The sequence below is a fragment of the Cuculus canorus genome, chromosome 2 (assembly GCF_017976375.1).
Source record: "Cuculus canorus isolate bCucCan1 chromosome 2, bCucCan1.pri, whole genome shotgun sequence".
Lineage (NCBI taxonomy): Eukaryota > Metazoa > Chordata > Aves > Cuculiformes > Cuculidae > Cuculus > Cuculus canorus.
In genome coordinates this window covers 58,051,484-58,070,597 of record NC_071402.1, presented here as the reverse complement: position 1 = coordinate 58,070,597, position 19,114 = coordinate 58,051,484, and positions in this window count along the sequence as shown.

Genomic DNA, 19,114 nt, shown 5'->3' with positions numbered 1-19,114 from the left:
AGATATTGCCACAGGGGAGTAGAATGTTCAATTAGTCTTTCAATATGCATATGTCAAACATGAATAATAAACATTGAACATATAGCATTATTTATATGCAATCGCTTTTATCTGTCATAGTAGGAATAACTTCATTACAATGAGCTATTTAATGCAGAAATTTAATTTAAAATGACCATGTTGTCCTTTATGCATTATTATGTATGAGCCTTTCTAATATGCCTTCTGTTTTACTTGTTTAGCAATAGAATCACACGCTTGCAACTCCCAAGAGCTTATTTTGTTTTCAGCAACGAACAATTCAGCCTTAAGGTATTTAATTCTGATTATAAGACCTGTGACATTTAGAATAATATTAGAGGTTCCTGTTCAGCCAATTATGTACACAAAGTCTTGCAGTGTGCTAATATGTACAGAAGGTCAGTAGCTCTCCTTTCATACTGCCGTCTACCCATAAAGGAAATAAACAATGTAGTTTAGAAACAGCTAAAAGTTTTCAACTATTTTACTATGTTCTTTTGTAATCTGAGATATAAGAATGTGCCATACAGCTTTATATTAACTCAGTCTCTGCGATACAATCACTAAAGAACTCAGCTTTGAGAACCTCAGTATGAAACTCCAAAAGGGGAAAGTTTTGAATCGTGAAATTCCTAAAGTTGGGTACTTATACTGTGAAATACAGCTTCAGGTTCCTAATTGGAGAATTTCTGCAACATACATGGCATAACTTGGAGAATTTATCTTTTTAGTTGAAGCAGCTATGTAGGTGAGTGTATAGGAAGTTTTCAGCATTCAGTTCTGTATTTGTATCTATCTCTATACAAAATTTATACTGTGGTGGGTTTTTTTCCTCTTTGAAAACTACTCACAACTACCTTTTATGATTTTCCTGCATCACTTTGGTTTAAGAAGTTCCTTGATAGCTGTTCATAGCACACAAAACTAATTATTCACATTCACAATTTTACAGTCTTGGCATAAAAACATAAATTTTGTTTTTAAAGTATATTTTTCTTAACTTTGCAAAGAGTTTTACCATCCCAGTATAGTATCAAAAGTCTTAATGTCACTTATGAAGTCCTAAAGAAGTCAGAATCAAGCTTGACAAGAGAAGGCTTTGAAACAGATAACCAAGTTCCTATCTGATACTGAATAATATTTGAAAAGGAAATCATACCAAAGGGAATCTATCTGCACCTAAACTGGGACTACCCATATAAATAATATCTACAGAAATGAATTAAAAAGATTCTCTGAAGAGAATTTAAAAGAATTACAGACAATGGTGGCCATAATAAACACCGACATTTTACATCTAGTTTTCTGCTTACAGATATTATGGAGAAATTTCATTTCATTTGTCTGTACAATGTTCTTTTTCTCCTACTGTGTGACACCTGTTTAGCTGAGATTTAAGTCTAAACTGTCTTTTGGTAACAGATTACGAGCAGCTAAGGAAGCCTAAGTTCTTCAAACATCTTAAGTGTAATTGGAATTAAACAATAGTACAATTCTTCATCATGTTCACAGCTCCAAAGCTTGGAAATATTAGTAAAAAGATAATACAAATTGTTTCAAGTAATTTGTTAAATAAGCAACATTGATTATCCTCTCATTTTTCAGTATTGCATTGAAATAGAAAGTGGTTTGTTGCTTTTTATAAATTTTTATTTTCTTATGTGAATTCATACCACAAAACACACCATTTGAGGCCATGCTTGAGATCAAGAACTGTTCTTTATTTTAGTAAAAAATCTGTTTCGGTCCAGTCACCATTAAACCATAACATTGTTTCCTCTGAAGAATAAAAGGACAACTCAACACCTATACATATATTCCTTTAAAAATAAGAAAATGTCAGTCCTATGTATTTTGCAATGTTAATAAATTAATTGTGTTACTGCAATCAAATCAAGTACAATTGCATAACTGAAGGAGAAATCTTTATCTGCCTGGATTTCTAGGATTCTTTTAAGCAAAGATTTTATGCTTTTGAGTAAAATATCTGTCTCAGACAATAAAAAAATCTGTATGGAAGTCGAAAGAGGTATTAGTCGTGTAAGGAAAAATACGTATGCTGTCATACAGACAGAAAATTTAAAACAGTATTATGGACTTTCTTATGTATTTTAATACTAATGTTTTGCCATAATTTCTACTTTAAAATAAAATCAGCTTTAGTTTCATTGTATATACATTTTTTCAAGCATGACTCTAATGTGATTCATCAAAAAGCTGCTTGTTTATTATCCTTGGACTTGTCTAAGCAGCAACCAAAATGGTATCATACCTGCTAAAACGGAAATAAACATCTTGTAACTGCAAACAAAAAATTCTTAGTGTGGTTGATTAGAAAACATCACTCTTCAGAGAAATGTTGCACGATAGGTACTGGCTTTTTTGTTGGACATTCTTTCTTCGTTACCTTCTAATACAAGTATTTCAGAAGTAATTTCTATGCTTTATCTGTTCAATTGTCCTAAAAGAAATAAAGGTGGTTCTCTTCCCTATCATTGGATGTCTGTTTCTTAGAGTTGTTCAATGCAGTCTTTTTTTGTTTTGGTTTGGTTTGGTTTGGTTTTGATAATGCAAGGTGAATGTCATGAACTTAAATCTTAGTAGACTTAAGTACCACAGCATGTGCTATTATTGGAGAGTGTGTATCTAAAAACACTTCAGGGATTCCTGGAACTTGAGCCCTGAGTGTCTGTTTTTACAATGTGTGAAAGAGACTTTACTTCACTGTAAAGTAGGTTGACATGGCATATAGTCAATCTGGCAGCAGCACACAAATTTACCCATGTTATTATTTCCACTTCCACAACATAAGGTCAAAACTTCTTGATTGAAGTTAAAGGTCAGGGAATGGAAAAAATTGTAGTCTGTCACTAGACAGTAATATGCATGAAGGAGTAATTTAGAAACGAGATGTAGACAAGAAAATTTCTGTAATGAAAGTTAGTCCAAAATACTTTAACAAAAAAGAAAACATCTAACAGAATCATCTCACTCAAACAATCCAATTAATGATGACTGCAAGTTGTATTGCATCAATTTAGACTCATCTCACTTAAGTTGTTAGAGAAAAGGTATTTGGGATTTTTAACAGCAGTGTCTCTTCCAGGCTGCATGGCTTCATGCTATACTTCAGACATGTGGGTCTTCATCTCAAAGGATGAGCCCCCATTTTTTGTCTTACCTGGATACTTAGCCTCATCAGATTTGCAGGATCCTTCCATGGCATTCTTCTCACAGTATCCTCTGCATTTTCCCTCCTGCTTAGTGCTGCAATCAACCGCTTTCAGTACCCTTTTGCAGGGTACACAAGTATACTCCCTACTTCTGAAAACCTTGATAGAAGACAAGCGTAAGGAAAGAGTGAAATATCTAAGAAGAAACAGTTTCAATCTCACAGTGAAAACAGCTCACCATCCTTTGTGTGTCAGATCAAGGCTATGATATACAATACTATATAATGCCTATCTGTTCTGTGTCTGGAAAAATGTAGTGCTGATCACAGAATTGTTCCTTAGTGTTGTCCATCAGTATCAGCAGAAGAGTGTCTCACAAATGACATTCACTATGCTTTGATGGTCTTGGTGGTATAAAAACAGGCATGAAGCTGCATTCAGAATGTTACAAGTGAAATATAATACAGGGGAAGTGGCTGAAGGACAAGAAGCCACAAGCAGCTACCCGCTTTTACCACTTCTCTCTTTAAAAGCATTAGCTGAGAAAAAGATGGACCACATAGGCCCCATCTAAAAGCCTTCCTCAGCAAATTCAGTATCAAGAACATTTTTTAGAAGGTAGCAATGAATGTGTAACCTGGTTTTATTCCATTACTTTATTAATTAAAGAAATCACAAAGGATGATAATTTAAGAAAAGTACGAATAGATGACCTTACTTCTTACAGAGGAAGGGCATCTTGTATTGCCTTGCAGAGGAAATCCAGCCATAGGGCTTCCACTAACTAGGCATTTATTGGCATGAGCTTTAGCACTTATACCTGTGCTATGGCCTGAAAGAAAATTGTTCATCAGTACTGACAGTTTTCTATGCTGGAGAAGATCTTTGTGAGGTTTGAGTTCTTACATGCTCTTAGTTTGGAGACAAGACTTTCTTTTTCTTGTTTTTCTCACATTTTGTGATGCTATTAGCAATGACATGCCATAAGACTGGATTGGCATAACAAGAAAACATGGACATTGACTCCCAATTAGCAGAGTGACTGGTGTACCTCGTTCAAAAAGTGCAGTTCAGTAATAACAATCTTAGTTGCTCATCCTGACCAAGACATAAATCACATTTAGTAGTGAAAAGAGGAAGATGGTCCTTCCAGTTTAGGATCCTTATTCATGATTCTAAGGTGGACATCAAGTTCTAAAGAAGTTTCTATGCCACTACACAGTTCTAACCATGCCTTTCAATAATCTGTTCTCTAGCCAGATCAGTCTCTTCTTCTCAAGAATCCCAAAATTGTGGGGTATTTTGCAGGCTGATTCATTCCCTCTTGGCATAAATTTCCCAGGCAAAACACTGATAACAGGACAGAAAGCTGTTCTAGTGCATCTCTGTGTTGGAAAGGTGAAGAAGAGGACCAGGCCAGGACGGAAGCAAGAAAGGAGAAAAAAAAACCCTCAAATGTGAGAGATGGAGGCTAGGTGGCTAATAATAATAAGCTTCTAACAGATTTTCAGCTCATTCAAAAAGCTGTGAGGCTTGAGCTAACTAAACAGCTTAGGTAAAGTGGGCAGAAGTTGTATGTTCCTGACACAATCATTATAAGTATAATGAATAACATATCTATACAGAGGCAAAGAGAAGAAGAACATCCCAGGGAGCAGTAGCTAAGTGTCCTAGGGCACCTGCAGGAACAGAAAGACCAAGCACGTGTGAACTGCTACTGCATACACCGCTACTGTCTCCTTGTTGGGCATTAACACAAGTTGCAAAAAGACAACTTTTTGGCCTAGCCGTCCTGAGAAGTAAATGAAATCACAGAAAACTACTGACAGTTACAAAACTTCAAGAAGTGATGGAGAACTGTGATGGAAGACAGCAGAAATGAAAACAGAAGTCAGATCCAGACTCTGAGCTTTCTAATATTCTGATAAATCACAAAGAAGTAAGTAAATTCATAGAATCAAACCCTTCCTGAGGCAGAAAAATAACAGCCATACAAGCCGGAAACACCATAAATTTGTTGAAGTGGGCATGTCCATGAAGCTTTTCAAAATGTTGTTGATAACGAGAAAACAGCTCATGCTACAAAATTAATTCCTTACTGATATCTCAGCTCTTCTTCACATCTTTGTCCTACCTAGCACTCAAAGCCAGAATAGCAGGTTTTGAAGAGTCAAACTGGGAGAAGCTGTCTTTGTCACCAACACTTTTAAAGATACCCAGAGGCAGCTTTCTTATGTCAAATGAAATCAGGATTCTTTTTTTTTTTAAACATCTACAATTCAATTCTGCATCCTTTACACATTTAAAATATAATATAGTCTCATCTGGTCTGATGAAAGAAACATGATCAGCTCTCTATTTCTTTTCTCTTGATTTCCTATAATTAAAAAGTCAAGATTTCAATGTCATAAAAGGGATGAATCCTTTGGAAAACCTCTTGTGTGCACTGCCTGTAGGCTAAACTCAACCGAAGTTAATGGGTTTATGTGTGGTGCGCATGACTGGCATAAAGAGAAAAAGGTAGGGAGTGGAAGAAAGTGAGAATTAGATGCTTTGCTTGTAGTGGGTATGTCCTACTTATTTGACAGGAAGTAAATTATATGGTTTAGAATAACTTTTCAGCTACAAAACTTCATAACTTCCAGGATGTAGATCTCCTATGAATTTTGGAGATGAGGCATCTACAGCATAGGATACAGTTTTCTTATCTTCCACAGGCAGTTTCTTTAGGAAACCACTGCAATTAACTGTAAGTAAAATATCCAAAAGGTTAAATGATTTAATGGGAAATACAGCACAATTAGACAGTCTCAAATAGGATCCTAAGTTGAGTATCGATGAATGTCATGTTCTTCATTTATGGCTTGATTATTTACTATTATAGGAGATTAAAAAAAATTGAATTTCAAAATCTTCAATATAAGTAGATGTTTTCCTTTTTACTCAGCTACTTCTTTCTTCTGTCTGCTACCATTTCACACATATTTCTTATTAAATTTCCTTTACCAAGTGAATTTTTCACTAGCTGTCCACTTGATAACTATCAGTATATATCTGAAGCCAACTATTACATCTGAATTTCTTGAAGATAATCTCCTTCCTCTCTCAAGTTCCTTCTTTCAGCCAGGCTTTTCCATACGAAAATACTTCAGCAGTTCAGAAAAAAAAAACCAAAAAAGTCTTGTTAGATGCCTGTTGATAGGTATTAAAGAGAGGTCATTGTCATAATATGTTGACAATTATGTTGATTGATTATAAGGAAAGTACAGAAAATTTTGTGGTCAGCAGACATGGATCTTGGAGTCCAGATAGTCAGTGAAGGGCTATTTACTATTCCCTGAATTAATTGACTCACATTTTTTAGTCACGTAGATTTGTTAACACAAATATAACTACGGTAGGAGAGCATCTAGAACAGTGAATCGGAGACAAAATTTGAATCAAAATGAGCCTGTACTTATTTTTCTCATCAAAAATTCAAGGTGCTTATTTTTTTCCAATGAAAGCTTATCCTGTATCATGTCAGAGTATCAAGAAGACTACATTAAATAATATAGCTTATTCCAGAGAATAAATTCTACATGTTTTAATGATCTTATTTGTGATTGCTGACATAAAATTTCCTTTCAGTCTTTGAAACATAAAGCTCTGGAGTTGCCATACGTAGTGAGATCTTACACTCTCTTTGTGGAAGATGGCTGAACTCTCCATGTGCTAGAGCTGCCCTTACAAACATAGAAATGTATATGAAAAAATAGCTCTTCTCCATTTGCCCACAGACATAGTGGCAGATTTTGGCAGAGAGCTGTGGCACAGTCAAGATATACAGAAATTTAACAGACTAAACTTGTCCGTATAAAGAAGAATTTCATTGAGCTCTTCAATATACCTGAGAATATCTATATTTATGTGAGCAGTCCTCACAGATATTAAGACATTGCTACAGATATAAGGACCTGTCTCAGTAGCTATAGTTCATGACGTCTGCATCTGTCATTTTGCATTTTTTTTTACTTTCAAGATTTCTTCCAAATATTTATAAAATAAGTATAATTGATCAGGGTGAGCATAAGCAGAATTATTATGAAATATACGTCATTAAGTAAAAGTGAGTTAAGTACCGACGAATTCTATCAGCTGCATACATAGTCTTGCAATATATAGTATTAAAACATCTGGATCTGGACACTGGTACACCAAGGCTCTTGCAAATTATCAAGGCTAATTATAAATACAATCATATTATACTCAAGGACTATTTAATTGTGTATCCTTTTTTATAGGTTTTGATTTTTTTAATGCAACTCTTTAAAAATAAATTTACAATTAATTAAATGTCTACCTTCACAGTTTTATCTTCTGAACAGGAATAAGATGATATTAAAATTAAGGTACATAAATAAAACACATAAATTACATCAGAATCAAACTTAAGCAAACTTCAATTTTCTTTCGCAAAAAATGGCAGTTGCGTACAATCAGAACCTGCCTTTCATAAACTCATGTTGACTGGGCCAGATCACCTGGTTGTCCTGTGTGTGCTGTGTGATAGCACTCAAGACGACCTGCTCCAGTACCTTCCCCAGCACTGAGGTCAGACTGGCAGGCCTGTAGTTTCCGAGATTCTCCCTCCGGCCCTTCTTGTAAGTGGGTGTAACATGTGCCAGCCTCCAGTCAAGCAGAACTTCCCGTCAGCTGGGACTACTACTACATAATGGGAAAGGGTTTGGCAAGCACTTCTGTCAGCTCCTTTAATACCCTTGGGTATCCCATCTCGCCCCATACACTTGTGAATGTCTGATTAGCTGAGCAAGTCTCTAACCATTTCCACATGGATCATTCAAACTTTGTTCTGTGCTCCCTCCCTGTGTTCTGGCTCAGGAAGCTGAGTAGCCAGAGAACATCTTACCTTACTATTGAAGACTGAGGCAAAGAAGGCATTAAGTACGTGATCCTTACCCTCATGCTTTGTCACTATCGTTCTCTCTGCGTCCAGTAAAGGATGGAGATCCTCCTTGACCTTGCTTTTGTTTTTAATATATTTGTAGAAACTTTATCACTTTTCACGGAATTGGCCAATTTAAGCTCTAGCTGGGCTTTAGCCCTTCTGTTTTTCTCTCCGCATGATCTCACTTCACTATTCTAGTCCTCTTGAGATGCCTGTTTCTTCTTCCAAAGCTCATATACTTTTCTCTTTTTTCTGAGATCTAACCAAAGATCTTTGCTCAGCCAAGCTGGCTTTCTTCCCCGATGATGCATTTTTCAGCACAACAGGATGATCTGCTTTTGCACTGACAGGATTTCCTTCTTGAAGAGCGTCCATCCCTCTTGGGCTGCTTTACCCTTTAGGACTGCCTTCTGAGGAACTTTATCAACCAGTCTTCCAAATAGTCCCAAATCTGCCCTCTGGAAGTCAAAAGTGGCGGTTCTGCTGACGCCCCTCCTTACTTCTGCTAGAACTGAGAATTCCATCATCTCGTGATCTCTGTGCCCCAGGTGTCTCCCAACCATCACATCTCCTACAAGGCCTTCTCTGTTTACAAAAAACAGGTCTAGCAGGGCAGCTTCCCTAGTTGGCTCTCTCACCAGTCGTGTCAGAATATTGTCTTCCATGCACTCCAGGAACATTTTAGACTGTTTCTTTTCTGCTGTATTATACTTCCAGCAGACATCTGGTAAGTTGAAGTCTCCCTCAAGAACAAGGGCTAGCAGTTGTGAGACTTCTCATAGTTGCTTGTAGAATAACTCATCAGCTTCTTTTTCCTGATTGGGTGGTCTGTAGCAGAATCCCATCATGACATCTGCCTAAATGGGCATTCCACTGGTTTTTACCAGACAATACCAGTAACACATTATTTAAGTACCAGTGAATTAAATTTTTGTGAAACAAATCAGTCTTCAAAGAAAAGTGCACTGAAATAATTTTTAAACGTTCTTAATGATATTGCAATTATTATTTTCTCTTTCTCATAAGAAAAATAAATCTCTGTTATTGAGTCAGTATGTGACTTCTTGACATGTTTTTTTTTAATATTTGGGGAAGGAGGCAATTAATATATTAAAAAATCTTTTATTTTTAAAAGGCTATCATTATCCATTTCCAAGAGTCAAATATTCCTATTTGTCTCATCTAGAGATTTTCTTTTTTTTTAAATTATGTATTTTAAGCTAACTAAAAATCTTTTGAAGTTTAGTCAGTTGTTTATCTCCAAAGTTTTTTTCTAATTTCACACAACAGAGAATAAGCCATAATACAGGTCTACATTCTCACTATTCCACTGCAAAGGGATTTCAGCAATTTCTGTTGGCTTTAGTTTTATTGTGTTGCGTTTTATACGAGGTGTGTGAAAAACAGTATTATGATGACCCTATGAAATATTTAAATAATCACCTACCCAACACATCCACCCTCCTCTTCTTCATTCAAACTAAAATAGTAGGTTTTCAGTTTAAAACAAGCAAAACAATCACAGTAGAAGAATGCTACTAAGTCTATTTTATTTTTTAAAAGCTATTCCGTATATTACATATAAAGAAATGGTGAAACGTATCTCATAGACAGTGGTTGCTTCCTTGAATGCACATCTGTGAAAAAAAAACAAATCCAGAATTGTTCCAGTATAGAAGTGCAATATAAGTATGCGTCCCCATTGGTTTTAGAAGACTATAGAAACTTACCCATGGCAGGGGGGTTGGAACTAGATGATCTTTAAGGTCCCTTCCAATCCTAACTTTTCTATGATTCTATGACTCTCAGTTCCCAAAGGATTAGCCCTCAAAATACAAATCACCTTCCTTGCTGGACTGCTGTCATTGAGACAGTAGGTGATAGCTTTTATCTTCCTGATTTTTCAAAAACATGTCTAAGAAAGTTGTTCCTGGCATGTTACGTGGCTGCTGTTTTAATGGTCAGTCTAACCTTTGCTATCAAAAAAATAAAGTACTGCTTCTTTCTGATAAAATATTCATAAGGTAGTTAGAATTTATGAATCACTTGAGGATTCAGGAGAGATCACTTTCCACTTATTTATCTGCACTGTTTGCACAGTAATTATCACTCAGCAGTGGCAGTCTTATCATTTAAGTAATTCTGATTTAAGAAATCTTCTGGGCTTAAAACAGAGAGGGAAAGAATATAATTTAATAAAATTACATTGGAAATGAAGCTAAACATAAGGAATAATTTAATCTGTGATAAATTCAAAGCTTTTGTCTGAATATAGCATTGATGTAATCATAAATTCTAATAAGTAATATTCTGACATTCAAATGAACACTCATTTCTATCTGTTTAATTTGGCTTATTACAGTGTATTATGTGATCAATACTATAACTGCATCATTAGCCATTCTACAGTTAATGTGACTGCTAGCATTACTTTAATCCAATACATGAATGGATCTAAAGCTAAAATATAAATATAATTGGATCATTTTTATTACTTTTTGGTTTTCCTTTAGTCTTTTTTTAATAATTGTATAGACATATTTTCAATGTTATTTGTGATGGAAAGAATACTGGCTGGAAACCATATTCTGTCTTTTCCATGCATAATGTGTTGGTTTACACTTTTTACAGAGGTGCAAAACCAACTAGAATTATTTTTAAGTTTGAAAGTATATTCTGTCACAACAAATTTTGCTTTTATTAGCACAGTGGAACACTTACAAATGTAGAATAAAAAGAAAATGAAGAAACAATTGCAGCTACATACTGTTAGTGGCTAGCAACAGCTCTGTGAGGTAATCCTTCAAAACCTACTGAACCTTTCTAAGATGTCTAAGAGTATTGTTATTGACATTATTAATATTGGTAGTAAGTTAAATGTTCCTTAGTCATTTATGTCTGATTGTAAAAGCTTTTTCCATTATGGTTATTGTTCTCATCATGTGCTGCTTCAGCATGAAGAAGTCATATCTCTGTCATCACTAATGGTCCATTATTAATAAATGTCCTCAATCATTGATAGATTTAGCTGAATAATTATGCTTTGCCTCGGATTTCTCTGCAGAATCTGGAATCATGATAATATGCCAATGCTTACATAGGCTTGTATCACCATTTTATAAAAACTTTGCAACACCCTAGAATGTTAATTATGATGTCTACATTTGCAGTATCTTTATATTTTTTCCAAAGTGTAATCCAAGTTCACGAGGATGGATGGTTCAAAGTGGCTGTTGTCATATTATTTAATAAATAAGCCTTGTATAGAACTACACTGTGTTACTATATACACCATGCTACTGTACTTGTATAGAACTACACCTAGCATTTTGAATGTTTCCTTCTTTGCCATGCGGCTTTCCTGCACCTAATGGCTGACACTTAGCAGTTACTTGTGCTCCATATGATCACACTGGCAGTTTCAAAAGCAAACCACACATAAAACTGAATCTGCTTCTGCTTTTAATACTGGCCCTGCTTAAAAGACATCGATACTATCTAAATTGTTGCCAGGCTGATTCATCATCTAGTTTGAGACATGCAAATAACTTCCAGGTAGATGAATCTTAGAATCTCACAATCTTGCAGAAACTTCTCCGCAAAAAGAAAGATGCCCTGGCTGCTTAATAGTCTCTTTTATTTTATTTTTTTTTTTTTAAGCAGTATGAAATACTTAGATGAAAGACTTCCATTGATCATCTTTAATTTTATAGCCTGGGACTGAGATTCTAAGCCTCCAGCTATGTGCTGTTCACCTTTTTTCCTCCAACTTCCCTCAGCTGCTAGACATTAGAATATATGGTGAGACATTATATCAAAACATATGATGAGACTTGACACATTAGACAAACAGGATAGAGGAAGATTATAATCAAAAGCATATTTTGCCACAATATTTTCTTATGTTCCTTTAGAGTAGTGGAAGAAATCAGGACCAAGGAAAGTTCTACTGACTTCAGTCATAGCACACTGCAATTGGTATCATGTTTAAATACACATCATTATAAATGATTGTGTGTATATGTTCAATTTATGCCAGAATACCTCTCCCATATGACTATTAACGTTGCATTTTTAGTGACCCACAATTAATAATTTCTGCTATATCTTCATTTCCTTAAGACACTTGTATGATCTTGCATTTGCGCTTTTGAGATTCCCTGCTACAATCTCTTTTTTTCCTTCAGTAGCCTTCAAGATATGAGTTTCTGATAATTAATGCTTTGTTAGCAAAACTACTCATGTATGTGTACGCCCTTATTCTAGAGTCATTGAATAGGTCAATCTACAAAAAAAAAAAAAAAAAAAAAAAAAACAAACCAACAAGCTAGTTAAAAGATGGATATACATTTAGATTACATAGAAATAGTATTTTGTTGACTTTTCAATATTGTTACTTATTAGTTATAGAAATATCACTGCTATGTTATCAAAACTGCATCATGATATTGCTTCCCATACAGATCAGGCATTAAACACACAAAGGTAAAACGTCATGAAAACAGTGACTCCTCACACCAAATACGAACTAGACCTTCTGCACATACTTTCTCTTTCTTATGCCTGTTCCTCAGCGGCCTTCTTCAATCAATGCAGCTAGCAGATTGCAAGCATGTGCCGCCACTTGAAGTCTACAAGTTCATATCCTAGTCAGAAGAAAGTGGAAAGTCATCTTATGCATAAATCCTATCAGAGAAGTTCTGTTTAGATGTTGTCTGCAAAGGAATACAATCTTATCTACACAACCAACCCTACTCAACCCTGGCAAGTACTGCTGCTCCACAACTGTTTTGGGAAGTTGGCAGAGTAAAGGATAAACACATTTTATATTTCGTGTCTTCAACTACTGACAGGAGTTGAAATTAAGAATCCTGACAAGATTACTTCACAAAAAAAAACCCAAACAACAAAATAACCTGTGAGGAATGAGGGTCTGCATGGCAGCCGCTTTCCTAGAAGAACTCGTTCCATGTGAGAAAACAGGACTTGGAAGGACAGAAAGGGTAGAAAGTCTCTTCAGCACGCGCCTGGAAATCTTCTAGCCCAGAGATCCAGAAAACCAAATAGTAGGGCCAGATATCATGTTTTCTACCTTAATGAAACCTAACAGATCACACTTCAAATAGTCAAATAGTGACTGCATTCAGGACGGAGTACATTGAAGGAGTAACACATACAAAGATGATCTGGGTGACCTCCTGGAACATTTTCCCAGTATATATAATTTCCGAATGCAGGCAAGGTCTTGATGGGCTTGTAGGAAGCAAGTAGAAATGGAGATGAGTCCAATCACAGAATCATAGAATAGAAACAAAGAATATTTAGGGTTGGAAGGGACCTTAAATATATCTAGTTCCAACCCCCCTTCCATAGGCAGGGACATCCCACTAGATCAGGCTGGTTAAAGACTGATCCAACCTGGCCTTGAACACCTCCAGGGATGGGGCAGCCACAGCTTCCCCAGGCAACCTGTTCCAGTGTCTCACCACTCTCATGGTGAAGAAATCCTTCCTAATGTCCAGTCTAAATCTGGCCCTCTCCAGTTTATACCCATTCCCCCTCATCCTATCACTACAAGCCTTTATGAATAGTTCCTCTCCAGCTTTTCTGTAGGCCTCCTTCATGTACTGGAAGGTCGCTATAAGATCTCCTCCGAGCCTTGTCTTCTCTAGGCTGAACAAGCCCAACTCTTTCAGCCTGTCCTCATACGGAATGGAGATGGAGGTGCTAAAAAACTCTAAACCTTTAAAATTATTTTGGAGCAGTTAGGTTTCCACCTAGATATGTGGGATAAGTTCAGATCTTTTGAATAAATGCATAGTTGTGCTACTAAGATGACACTTATGGTTTTGATACTTATTTAATACCTCTTAAGAGCTCTTTGTGTAGGTTGATGCAGCTCAAAAGTAAATTCTTTAGAAAATACTTCAGAAAACCAAAAAAAAATAAAAATAAGGTCTACATCTGTATTATATATTGCTCTACATTTGCTCAACTCCTCTTTGTCCCATCCCCCCCTTCAAGAAATGCAAGGCAAAACGGTCAGGATACTGAATTGGTATTGTACACACAAACAATGGGTTTATCACTACAAGACCTCCAGAAGCCGGCTAGCAACCATGCAACACCACAAAGTTTTTTAATCCTGACACTGCCTTCATTCTGCATGAATGTTGCGTTCATATCTTCAGCCCCTGCAAATTCCTTTCATCCTGTGAGGCTTGTAGAAAACTCCAAATGCTGTTGGCTGTTTCAGTTTTCCACTGTTACAGGTAGAGTTACTGTTGCCTCATTTTAGTTCCCTAATCCCACTTTGCAGGTAAGGTAAATTACGCTCTTGTCAAAAGAGAAGATTTGGCTGGAAGCCCTCTCAATTGTGCTGCCTTGCACCAAATAGTCCATGCTGTTAGGCAATCCAGCCTGTTCCATTGAATAGGGTATCTGCAAATTTCTTATTCCTTTGTTTCCAAAACCATGTGGCTGTCTTCAAAGCTGCTCAAAAATCAGGGTACGCACATGCCTGTCTTTTGATGTAGCAGTTTCGGAATGAAATCAACAGTGGTTTCCTTTAACATTCTCTCAGCCTTCTGCAGTGGAATCCTCCCATATAAATTTCCATGTTTAGCACTTGCTAAACAGGTACATATAAATCTGTGTGGAATTCTAACATCAGCAGAGATTGTTAAGAGTACCATAATCAGCATGAAATGCCTTCTGGCCAAGTACAATCTTGTAACAGAAGCAATTATGCAAAAGCTCAAAATTAGCTACACCAATTGCTGCAAAGCTTCGGACCAGTGAAAGATGAAACTTTAAAAAAAAGGCATCTGAAATGGCATACATCCCTGCCAGGCAGGAAACACTATTACCACTAAGGCTAGAAACAAAGAAAACCCAGGTCCAATAGTAATTCTTGCCTTTTCAGATGCTTTTATAAATGACTGTGAGGATGGTTGTTTTCTTGTTGGTTGTACCTTGACTAGACAAGAAAAGTTCATTTTATTGCATCCTGAGAAATAACTGTGGGAGTTCATGAGGCTGCTTCATGCTGAGCTTCACAATAAAATAGAGTCTGCAATATGTTGTTGCAAAAGTCTACCCTCATTTAGGTCTAATGCCTCTTTTAGTGTTTGTGAAAAGCTCACTTTTTTCTTCAGGAAAGTTGGAAATTCTGTAGAAAAATATGAAAATTCTTTATCTGAGACAATCTCTCCAGGCAAACCATATGGGACAAAGCAAAATCACAATTTGCCTCAGTAGTTTTAACAGAAGTGTTTATCATATGTGCCACTTCTAGCTCCCGACAATAAACATATTCTATAATTAAGTACATTTATTTATTTTTCTGTGCTAAACAAAGATACATCATTTCCAGCAAGGCTTACTGCCTTTTTCATCAAAAGGACAGAGCAGTTTGAAGGACAGTGTTTGTACTGATTTCCTCTTTCAATAGCAGTCCACATAAAGAATAACTTCTCTGCCTTTTAATTTACTTTATATTTTTTATGTGTTCACTGTAGGATACTGGAATAAAAAATATATTTTGTAGCTTGAGAAATGGACATTAATTGAGCTACAAAGCACATATAGTGACTTTACAGATAAATTCTTATATACTGAAAACACACAAAATCAACATTTTATCTTTAAAATAGTACAACTTCCCACTTGTGTAATTATTCTAATTAACTTTTTCACAAGTCATTAACAATTGAAAAAATCATTAAGAAAGGTATACAACCAAAATTTTAGTTTTAAACACAGGACTAAGGGGAATCTTGCACAATTAGAATTTACTTCAATTCTCTGCTTAAGCTTAGCATTACATCAGCAATATGATACACAATACTTTATTGTTTCATATTGTTTTCATTTCATTTTTATTAATTAGTGAAGAACCATTTACTTCTGTAGAGGTATCAACAGTCAGAAACATTCAGAAGAATTTTGGTAACTATGTTTTACCTTTATATATCAAGTTTTTCATTTTTATTAATATAACACTAAAAGTGTTGGAGGGACACCATGCTGGAGCAGGGAAAGGGGGAAGTGTGTGTGAGGGGGAAGAAGTGAACTTTAGCCTTGGAAGAGCGGGGAGTGGGAGAGAAGTGGTTTTATTTTTGGTTTTGTTTCTCATTTTCCTACTCTATTTATAATTGGAAATAAATGAAATTGGTCTTTTGCAAGGCAAACTTGTTTTGCCTGTGACAGTAGTTGGTAAGTAAGTGATATTCTTGCCCTTTTTTTTTCTATAAGATTTTCCATTTAATTTTCTCCCCTGTCCTATTCAGGAGGGGAAGCCATAGAGTAGTTGGGCGGACATCTATCAGCCAGTTAATGTCAACCCACCAGAACTGTCTCAGTTTTAATTTTCACATATATGAAATTTTTAATTACTTTATCTTCTTTTGACTATCTGAGGTTAGCTTATTCTGCAGTGGAAATAGTATGGACAAATCATGTTTAATATTATCTTGATATTAATAAGTTCAGAATTTGTCATGACATTTTCATTTTCAGACCTAATTCCATACTAATTTCCTCTGGTTGCCAATTGATCTAAGCAGTTTACTATTCTCTTCTACTTAAAAGTATTCAAGTACACAAAGGGTGGCGATTCGAATATGTTCTGTGCCTCTGTCTATGAAGAGTTTAGCCCTGCAGGTCAACAGGAGCTCATCTGTTTATCAAGTTGTCTTAATCTTCCCTACTCTACACATGAATTACCATCAAGGTAATATGGACTCACAGCAGGTATTTGTATAAGCAATATAATCATGCAGAGGTGTATTCCTCTGATTCTTGCATTTGATTGTTGAATTCAATCATCTTCTGGAATAAAAAGCCCCGTCATCGCATATGCCTTTGTGCCAGACACAAATCTGCTTTCTTTGCATTGATGTTGTAATGCAGGTATGACGCTGATATGTCTCTATTTAAGATGTTCTAACTGACCTGGTGAAGTGTATGCATAGTGCTGTTTGAGTAAATGCCACAAGTTGTGACTGAGGTAGCGGGACGTGATTTATCCTTGCAAATCTCTTAATCTCAATTTGAAGTGAATCATTTTTTTCTTTCCTTTTCTGATCCCTTATATAGTGCAGAAAGCAGGTGCAGAAAGCACTTTCCTCAGCTCCGTATATAATTTGGTTGAGGGTCAGAAGGAATACGTGTTTCATCAAGCAGCACATGCCTTCTGGGCCTTGGAGTCCAGTGCTAGGGAGTTCGTGTCATATTGTTCAACTTCTCCTAAGCCTTTGGTGAAGTAGAGACTTTTATTATTGAACATAGTAGGCAGGACAGCTTTGACAGGCTCTTCCATGAGATGGAAAGCCATTCACCTGTGCCTTACATAAGCAACTTATTTCTGCCTATAGAGACTAGCTCCATTACAGGAGTCTAATGTACCCTCAAGACTGGAGGAATGGTTTGCCTCTGAGGAGGAATACAGACATACGTAGTGAGGAATTTGAGTCAGAAGTGTAGCTTTCTTTGAACATAACTTGTGACATCACCTTGTTGAAAACACCATTGATCGGAAATATTATTTTCACAAAAGTTTATATCTACAGAGCCTCCGGTGAATATAGGAGCAGAGAAGTTATTCAACACTTGAAAGGAAGCATCTTATGAATCAAGACAATCACTTCAGGAAATGCATGCAGACTACATATCAGCATATATTTGATAAGGACTCTCACTCTTACTGTTTGCAAAGTCTTTCTACCTGGAAATAATAAGAAAAATCAGACTAAGGAAGTTAGTCTGATTTAGAAGTTAGTGACAGAAATGTGGAAATGTAAACTGCAGTCTTTCTTTAATTCTTCATTGTCTTATCAAAAAGTCTAATGAACAGCAGTGTGCAGTGCCTTGTCCTGTAATAATATGACTCTCCTTAAGGTCAGAAACAACAGCCTGGAGTAATCAAGGGACAAAGATCTCACTCTTCATGTCCCATCCTCTAGCTCCCACACACGAGTATCCAAATACAAGTTACAAAACATTTTTTTCTGTATTTAATGATATTGCTGAGACTTCAGTCAGGCTGAGAATGGTTTCCTTACAAATTCATTTCAATCCTGAGTGCACATAAGAAGGTTAAAATGTCTAATATATTTTGCACTGTAAAAATATGTGCTAATATCTGCCCTTGGGAACTAAAACATTAATATATCCAACTACAAATTTAATCAAAATGCTTTTTGGAACTTTGTGTATGTACTTTTAGTCTAATAGTCATACCTTAAAAAACATGAACTTTAATATTATATTATATTAAAAAGTTACATTCATATGATTTTAAATGCTATACATTTCCCCTACAGATAGCATAGAATATTATTGCAAATAATTGCTTAATATATATGATTAAATCCTGGAGATAACATGGCTGAATGCATTAGGAGGGAGACTGAGCAAGAATAGATTCCTGACCCCACATTACTTTTACTTTTATTGGTGACCTAGAAAGAATAATGTTATAGGCAATGTTTTAAAGATTACAAGGATTGTGCAACTGGTTAAATAATGAAGAGCACAGATCATTGCCACAGGAAGGTGTGGATCACTTACTAAGTGAGGACATGGAAAATATTTATTTCAGTAACAAAAGCTGTCCTTCCAGAAATACTACATTTTGGTGACTATAAGAGAAGGCAAAGACTCCAAAATACTGAAGCAGATAATCAACCAAATAGGAATTTCCAATGTCATAACTAGAAGAGTTAATTAGTGGGAGTATGAAAAAGGAGCAAAGACATACCTGTCACAGAGATCCAGTTATTACTGTCCATATCTTGAGAAGAATGTTAAAACACTGAAGAGAATTTAGAACAAAAGAAACCCAACCCTGAAATAATTATTCCTGTAGTTGACACCCCCCCATACACACAGACTCAAAAGAACCCATTAGTGTTTTTAAAATGATGCAATGAACTTGAAACAGTAGTGTGACAATGGCCTTTTAGTGTTT